A 9,605-nucleotide genomic window follows, 5' to 3' on the forward strand; every position below is an offset into this window, starting at 1 on the left:
CCCTTCTTAAATCCATGCTGACTCTGTCCTATCCTGTTACTACTATCCAGATGTGCAGTAATTTCATCCTTTATAATAGACTCCAGCATCTTTCCCACCACTTAGGTCAGACTAACTGGTCTATAATTTCCTGCTTTTTCTCGCCCACCTTTCTTAAAAAGTGGTGTAACATTAGGCACCCTCCAATCCTCAGGAACCGACCCCGAATCTATTGAACTCTGGAAAATAATCACCAACGCATCCACGATTTCCTGAGCCACCTCCTTCAGTACCCTGGGATGTAGATCATCAGGCCCTGGGGACTTATTAACCTTCAGACCCAACAGTCTGTCCATCACCAATTCCTGGCAAATATAAATTCCCTTAAGTTCAGGTCCTTCAGCCACTGTTACCTCAGGGAGATTGCTTGTGTCTTCCCAAGTGAACACAGATCTGAAGTACCCGTTTAATTCCTCTGCCATTTCTTTGTTCTTAGTAATATTGTTTCTGTCTTCAAGGGCCCAATTTTTGTCCTAACCATTTTTTTGCCTTGCACATACCCAAAGAAGCTTTTACTATCCTCCTTAATATTCTTGGTCAGTTTACCTTCGTACCTCATTTTTCCTCTGCGTATTTCCTTCTTAGTAATCCTCTGTTGCTCTTTAAAAGCTTCCCAGTCTTCAGTTTTCCTTTTATCTTAGCTATGTTATACTTTTTCTCTTTTAACTTTATATGTTTCTTTACTTCCCTCGTCAGCCACGGCCGCCCATGCCTCCTCCTGGGATCTTTCTTCCTTTTAGGAATGAACTGATCCTGCAACTTCTGCATTATACACAGAAATATCCGCCATTGTTCCTCCACGGTCATCCCTGCTAAGATATTGCACCATTGAACTTTGGCCAGCTCCTCCCTCATAGCTCCATAGTTCCCTTTATTCAAAAGAAGTACTGTCATTTCCGACTGTACCCTCTCCCTCTCAAATTGCAGATTGAAGCTTATTGTATTAAGCTTTTCAGGTGTTGCAAGGCCTCCACCCAAGGTTGTGACACTGAAGGAGAGAACAGAAAAGAGGAGCTGATTGGACCCAGTGGTCCCCATCCTGCAGGGTGCAGTGGCAAGCACAGGGGCAGAGATAGATGGAATAGGGGAAATAACAAGGCAGCAAGGAGCAGAAATTCCACAATGAAAAGGTCAACTGGAAGCCTCAGTTGGAGGCTAGAGAAGGGGAATTGGAACAGATGTGCCAGTTTCCACAATGCTGGATGCCCTGCTACTGCTCACCAGCTCCATTACATCACTTCCCAGCTCTATGGTCACCATCACTAACTTCACTCTATGCTATTTGTGGCTCTTGTACTTAACTCACTGGTCTGGGACTCTGCTCCATTTCTTGGCTGCTGCCTTCTCGCTCACTCTCTCTCTCGATTTCTCTCTTTTTCTTTGTGATTCAGGATATTGCCAGTCTGTCTGATGAGGTGGTCAGCTGCTGCATGCATGCTTCAATTCCCTTTCCTGGTTCCTAATGATCTGATCCAATCAAATCCAATCCAAGTATACACCTGATTTGACATTCCTAACCCAATGGAAGAATCGCAGAATATGCCTGACGTGTCCCACTACCTGACAATCAGCCTGACCCAACCTGAGGAACCCCATATTCGATTACCCCTCCCAATCTCAACTGACACAATTCGCCCCTGACCGGACCACTCTTTCCAACCCTTTCACTCACCTGCCAGCCCTACTTACCCACTAACAAGCTCAATCCCCAACCTACCATACTACCCATTGACTACCATTCATTTTGGAAATGCTGGTCTTGGAAGTGCCCAGAAGTAGTACTGAGTGGCACTGAGGTGTGGAAATGTTTGTGGAGAGTAGTGAGCTAATGGTGGATGTCAGTCTGTGAAAGATCCAGGCCACTGAACTAAAAGAGTCTCCTTTTATAGGTCTAAGGTTGGTGACCATAAAATGGCCAATTCAAGTTTCAACTCATAGTTGCAATAACAACCAACTTGGATCACGGTCAGAAGAGGCAAATCATTCTGTAACATCAGTAATACATATAAACAAAATAAGGTATCATGTAAATAAATATCCTATAATTTTGTTAACAACAGGTCATTTCTGATCATTCTGCTTACACAAACGAAACATCAATAGCCTGTTTTTCCTCTATATGCTGACTGACTTGTGGCTTTGGCAGTTTTGTTGCTATTTTATCATTCACCGCCTACTATACTACAACCAATAAAACTACCATTGTAAAATCCTTTAAAAATATTGTGCTCTTTGTAAAGAATGCCCGTCTTTCATACATCGATTTCAAAGTTGATTAACGTTTCCCTCCTGGGGTCAATACCAATTCTTGTTTATTGACACTGATGATTTTTGCTGTTTGCCCTAACATTCTTGTCAATATAATACAAAACTCAGAGAAGAGCCAATGTCAACAGCACTAGGTACACAAATCATGGGTTACCAATATTGATTGATGCACAATAACAATTAATATCTTTCATTATATATTTCTGTTTGATCTTGTTTGGATCACACATTTCTTATTTTAATTGAGGCAAGATATGATACTTCTACAAAATTGAGGAAATTATCACTTTGATAACATCACTAAGCAACACTCCCTGATCAGTTCCAGTACAATGAAAAAAAAGAGTAAATCTTCCATTCTCAAATGCTTCCCAAAAGACATTAGTGAACCAGATGGGTTTTTACAACAGTTAATGATAATTTCATCGTCACGGTGACTGAAACAAACTTTCAATTTACATCTTGTTCATTGAATTTAAATTCCAGCATGGGATTTTGACACAAATCCCAGAGCTTGTAGCAACCAGACACCATGTGTAGTTCCTCAATTGATTACAGTGTCAGATAGCATCCCCGAAATTATTAAGCTCCTAGTTAAGAGGGATGACTTTCTTTTACTCACTCACCCCCTCAATTACAATAAGAGTAATTTTAAAGGGATGCCTCTCTTATGGATATCTAGACCTGCTAGACCCAAATGAACTTACATTTTTAAAAGAGCCAATTTAATTAGGCCTTCTTGTAAAAATAAATTTATAGTGAGAAGCAGTATTAACACAGCGCACATGCACACAGATTAGAAACGAGAGGTAAGTCCAAAATGGTAAAGATAAAAAAAGAAATGTATGGGTCAGTCTCTGAATTGGTCACAAAGTGCAGAAAGTTGCGCATTGTGCCAATTTCAGTCCAAGTCACTGGTAACATTGATGTGGGTAGTTGAACAGTCAGATTTGTGATTCTTAGTTATTTGCAGCATAATATTTAATCATGTGTGTCATGCTGTTTATCGCACCACAATGGAAATTGTTACAGTAAATTGTTTCTTTACATTCCTGCTTGCTTGTTGAAGTTTACCACCTGATGAAGGAGCAGCGCTCCGAAAGCTAGTGCTTCCAATTAAACCTGGTCGGACTATAACCTGGTGTTGTGTGATCTTTAACGCCTTTACATTCAACTTCATCTTTGCTGACTCTGGTACTTCGGACAACCAAAACTAAAGTGCCACAACCAAAAGTAAAAGCTACAAACCGATACTGAAGCACAATGTTTACTCTGCATTTTTCTTTCTGTTGAAGCAAAAAGAGTGAGAGGCTGCTGGTCCATTTTTCTTTAAAAAAAAGGGACAATTCCAAAGTGTTCCTGGAACAGACACAGCTTGAAAACACCAGACTTTTTTTAAAAAAGGTTTTCTACATTGAAAAGGCTTACCTATGTCCAGATGTTGGCTAATTCTGCCATTTTATTTTTCTAAATTGTCTCAAACCTTTTTTTAAAAAATGCATGAGGTCATTACTTCTCTTTTAGCACAAATGCCACCTGCAGGCCAAAACCTGTACTACAAACCTACAAGCCTAATAGGACAGCAACATCAGAAAGGAAAAAAGCAGGGAGGTCAAGAAAAACACAGAAAAACAGAAACTGCAATATAGATGCCATCATAAGAAATATAGTAAGCAAATATCTAAGTATGAATTGGCAAACCTTTGATCTTCTGTTAGAAGTTCAGTTATTTAAAGAAAGTATTCATTTTATTTGATGGATCAGCAGATAGCTGACAAAAAAATGACGGGGAATCAAATCTCTTGTCATGTTCAGCATTGGAGGATTAAGAATAATACATGCCTACAATATTTCTGAAAATGACTGCAAAGATCATGACAAAAATTTTCAGATTTTAAGGGATCAACTTAAAATTTTAGTCAATTTCAGAATACATAAACTCGCTTTCCTAATATGTTGGCTATAGTCAGGTGAAATGATCAGCCAATCTCCAGGCAGATGTTAATGAAAAGGTGGGAAGATAATTGTACAATAGCTACCATAGATGAAAGTCTTATAGAGCTAATAATTTTCTCCACACCCACTTAATCTTTCAGGAAAGCACTTCTGGTCAAATCGAAGAATGTACAACTAACACACTGCCAGAAGAACAGGTTCAAAGCAGTTGCATCAGGGCAAGAGCAACTGCAGTTTCTTGACTCTGGAACAACTATTTCAGCTTTCAAAGGTTCACTGGGACATCAAAATCTTGTATGAAATGTGACTTGTCTCACCCATCAAGTTGCAACATGTATGAGTTGTATTCAACCAATGACATTGGACTAAACTATGTAAAAAAAAATGCAACTGCCCAGAGAAATGCAAGGTACAATATAATGCTCACATTAATATGTAAAGGAGAAGCTTTCAAAGTTCTGTTCACGACACGCAAGCCCGTCAACAAAATGCATGAGATAACCACAACATTACATCTTACAGACCCTAGTCTGACAGCACATGACACAACCTGTGGATGCCTTTAGAAACTGAAACTTCTACTTTCATCCAATTGATAGAGAATGTGTTATAGCAGTAAGTGGGCTCTGCTGAAGCATCAGCTAAATATATGGATGGTAAATGTACAGACCTGTATATACGAATGATTAATTCTGATCTCTGTATGTAAAGAAATGGAATGTATATGTATGTATGGCGTGACCAATTGTACAGATCAAAATATTTTATGAATAAAGTATATTTTTGAAATAAAAAAAAAGAGCACGTGGTATAGGCCAAGATTGACAAAGGCGCAAGTGCAACACATCTTACGTGAGATATACTGAGGAATCTGGCACAGTGTGGTGCAGTCCTCACAAAACAGATTAACTGATCACAATGGCCCAACATCCTGGATACTGAAATTATCGATTTGAAATGAGAGTATGGTTCCTCAGGCTGAACACTTTTCACATAATTGAAATTGATGGCCCTTCTATCATTGGTTTATCATTATGCACAGCTATACATAATCTTGTAATCTGCAGAATAACAAAGCCACCAGTTGCAACACCAGAGACTCCTGATTACAACACTGAGCTCATACCTTCTGGTCACAGCTGAACAGTGTTAATTCAGCAAAAAGTATCAGGTGATGAGCAGCTATGACAGCTCTAAACAGTCCAAAGAGTTCTTGTAGCACAGTGGTAGTGTCCCTACCTCTGAGCCAGGAGACCTGGGTTCAAATCCCACCTGCTCCCCATCAAGATAGTGTGCAGCATTTTGTAACATGTCTTACCAAAAGACAACACTATGATGAAAAATTGCCCAGAGAAACCCAAGGTACAATACAATGCTCAGATTAGCATGTCAGGCATGTAATAACATCACTAAAAAAGTTGATTCAGAAAAATATCTACCTAGTACCAACAAGAGTCTCTTGTGGTGCAGTGATGATGCTGCTATCTTTGAACATGGGCTCAAATCCCACTTACTGTGGGGGTATGTCATAACACATTTGAAGAACCTGAGTACCTTTTTGAACTTAGCTCTCATTTCTAATATGTGTGTATGTTTTAGTAGTTCTTCTCATCAAGGGAGTGTTGCTGAACTGAGACCTTGGAGCGCAGGTTCATAGCTCCTTGAAAGTGGAGTTGGCAGTTGATAGGATAGTGAAGAAGGCATTTGGTATGCTTTCCCTTATTGGTCAGAGCATTGAGTATAGAGGTTGGAAGATCATGTTGCAGCTGTACAGGACATTGGTTAGGCCACTTTTGGCATATTGTGTGTAATTCTGGTCTCCCTCCTATAGGAAGGATGATGTGAAACTTGAAAGGGTTCAGAAAAGATTTACAAGGATGTTGCCAGGGTTGGAGGATCTGAGCTACAGGCAGAGACTAAATGGGCTGGGGGTGTTTTCCCTGGAGCGTCAGAGTCTGAGGGCTGATCTTATAGAGGTTTATAAAATCATGAGGGGCATGGATAGGGTAAGTAGATAAGGTCTTTTTCCTGGATTGGGAAGTCCAGAACTAGAGGGCATACATTTAGGGTGAGGGGGAAAGATTTAAAATGGACAACGTTTTCATGCAGGGGGTGGTACATTTATGGAATGAGCTGCCAGAGGAAGTGGACAAAGTTTAAAATCACACAACACTAGGTTATAGTCCAACATGTTTAGTTGAAAGTACAACCTTTTGGAGCGCTGCTCCTTCGTTGGGTAGCTAGTGGGGCAGGAAGTGGAGGAGGGGTGGTATAATTATAACATTTAAAAGGCAACTGGATGGGTATATGAATAGGAAGGATACAGAAGCATATAGGCCAAGTGCTGGCAAATGGGACTAGATTCATTTAGGATATCTGGTCAGCATGGATGAGTTGGACCGAAGGGTCTGTTGTTATGCTGTACATCTCTCTGACTCTGTAAGTGACTCTAGATTCTGGGTTTACTATTATACCTACTTTTCTAGAACTGGGGTCAGTCTAAGGACACAGGCATGCCATTTAAGAGGAGAAATGTTTTCACTCAGAGACTGGTGGGGCTGTGGAATTCTCTGCCACAAAATGCTGGGTAAAAAAGGGCTCCTAATCATTCAAGGAAAAAGTAGTGACATTGTATCACAGCATCAATTCAAGAGCAGACCTTCAAGATAATTACAAGACATTATGACATATGATGTTCCAGTATTAAGTTACCAGCTTCAGCATCAATCACTATGTGTGTCAAGGGCTCATTGTTGTCAGTCGGTTATGTGCACAAAAACATCAGTAAGGGTAAAATCCAGATGATGTGAGTGTGTGTGTGCATGTGCGTGTGCGTCTGTTATATTGTAACTTTGGAAACAGTTAATGTTGTAAGTAACCTTCAAGATATCCGACTTTACAGAACCTCACTATATGTGGTATATGTTATGAGGATGAACATATATGAATAGAATGTTCTTTTACTACATAGATAACCACAATCAGCATTAGTCCCAGCAAACATTCCTTCTCAGCTGTATGGCTGTGCACATATGTAGCCACTCCAAATTTCCACAAATGGTGATTGACGTTAGCACACCTATCACAGCATTGACTTCCTATTCCAGAAGGCATTGCCGTGCACAAGCCTTGGAAACCCAGAGACAAAATTAGAGGGAATGCTGCTGTCAGTGATGACCCTTTTCGATGCCACTTTCCAGATTCTGCATTTCTGAATAACTGCCCTTTATTTCCATTCTGTGTTTTTTGTATTGAAGCCAGCTAGCAATCCCTGCTGCAACTTGTCCCCTGATTCCACATTCTCTGATTCGATCCATTACACTATTATGTGACATATATCACAAGCCTTTGGAAATCCTGATAAAAGTACATAGAGTCATAGAGATGTACAGCACTGAAACAGACCCTTCGGTCCAACCTGTCCACGCCGACCAGATATCCCAACCCAATCTAGTCCCACCTTCCAGCACCCGGCCCGTATCCCTCCAAACCCTTCCTATTCATATTCTCATCCAGATGCCTTTTAAATGTTGCAATTGTACCAGCCTCCACCACCTCCTCTGGCAGCTCATTCCACGCATGTGAAAAAGTTGTCCCTTAGGTCTCTTTTATACCTTTCCCCTCTCACCCTAAACCTATGTCCTCTAGTTCTGGACTCCCCCACCCCAGGGAAAAGACATCTACTGCATTAGTTTGTACTATAGAAAAATTACATAATGACTTGAATGTTCATATTCAGAAGAACAAATGAACAATGTCTTAATGAAAAGAACAGTTACAATGCAGCATTTACAGCCTTCAGATGATTGATTATCCCTTTTCCTCCTTCATTACATCTTTTTAACTTTCACCTAGCCTCTGAAAGGGCTACGCTCTGAAAGTTCTTCTGCAATGACTAGTGTACAACAAACTAACTCCCTGCAATGAATCTTTAGATTGTTTGTTGTGTCTTTTAAAACAACTGATGAGTAGTTGGTACCTTGCTTTAACTATAGAGTCTGGGATCTTGTGGCTCAGTGGTATTGTCTTTACCTCTGGACCAGAAGGTCCAAGTGCAAAGCTAACCTACTCCAGATGTGTCAAGATGGGTCTGAACAGATTGATTTTAAAGTATCTATCTAAAGATAGCCTGTTACATCATAAAAGTGGATGTACACATGATTTTTGAATGAATACCATTATGGACAAGGGGCATTGACAAGCTTGCACTTTCTGTGAATACTCTTGCATTTAACTCGCTGTGTTCTAAGGGAGAGGGTAGCTCAAAGTGACAATTATTTCAACAGTTCATCCAGAAGAGTGAAGGATTGCTAACACAAGAATGTCTGATACTTTATTTTCACACAAGTAAAATAATCTTTGCAAGCCTGTGTCACTGCTTAAAATATTGATACCTAGCTTCTAATTTGAAGAAAATATCTACCATGGTCTCTTCTCTTGAAGGTGGGAAAACAGTAGGAGTTGGTTCACTGGGTTTCAGCATTCACGGCTAAATGGCAATTCTTTATGTGGTATGATAACCCAAGAAGCAACACTGTAATTAACATCATGCTTCATTAACCTAACTATGCCTAACAAGGATACAACTGCTTTGATACAGTGCAGTGCACAGTCAATTCCCATATATTAAAAAAAACTGCGCTAGTAACTGCTCAGAGAGTGGGTTTGACCCCAGGTCTGTAGGTCCAGTCAATTTGGTTCCATTCATAGTGACCTGAACAAAATCTGTTTGCATCGGTTGCTGAAGTGACTTCTCTTCCAGAGAGCCTGGATGCTTATTCAATGAGCATCATTAGCAGTGATTAGCACTGCTGCCCCACAGCGCAAGGGCCCCAGGTTCAATTCCAGCATCAGGTGACTGTCTGTGTGGCATTTGCACATTCTTCCCATGTCAACATGGGTTTGTGCTGGATGCTCCGGATTCCTCCCACAGTCCAGGATGTACAGGCTAAGTGAATTGGCCATGCCCCACAGTTCTCTGGGATTTGAAGGCTAAATGGATTATCCACGGGAAATGTAGAGTTATCGGAGTATGGTGTGGCAGTGGATGGGGGTGGGGGTGGGATGCTCTTCAAGTGGTTGGTACACACCTGATGGGGCGAATGGCCTCTTTCTGCATTGGAGATAGTTTATGATTCTAAGACAGATCATTACATTTTTGGATACTAAAGGGAATCAAGGAACATAAGGATAAGGTGAGGAAGGTGGAACCAATGAAGAAATTTAATCATGATCTTTTTGAAAAATTGAGCAGGCTAGAGTTAAGGTGCCATATGGTCTTGTGGGATATAGGTAAAGTAGTGTTACTTCTGCAATCATAATTACTTATGCAAGGTAAATGA

The sequence above is a fragment of the Chiloscyllium plagiosum genome, chromosome 32, assembly GCF_004010195.1.
Source record: "Chiloscyllium plagiosum isolate BGI_BamShark_2017 chromosome 32, ASM401019v2, whole genome shotgun sequence".
Classification (NCBI taxonomy): domain Eukaryota; kingdom Metazoa; phylum Chordata; class Chondrichthyes; order Orectolobiformes; family Hemiscylliidae; genus Chiloscyllium; species Chiloscyllium plagiosum.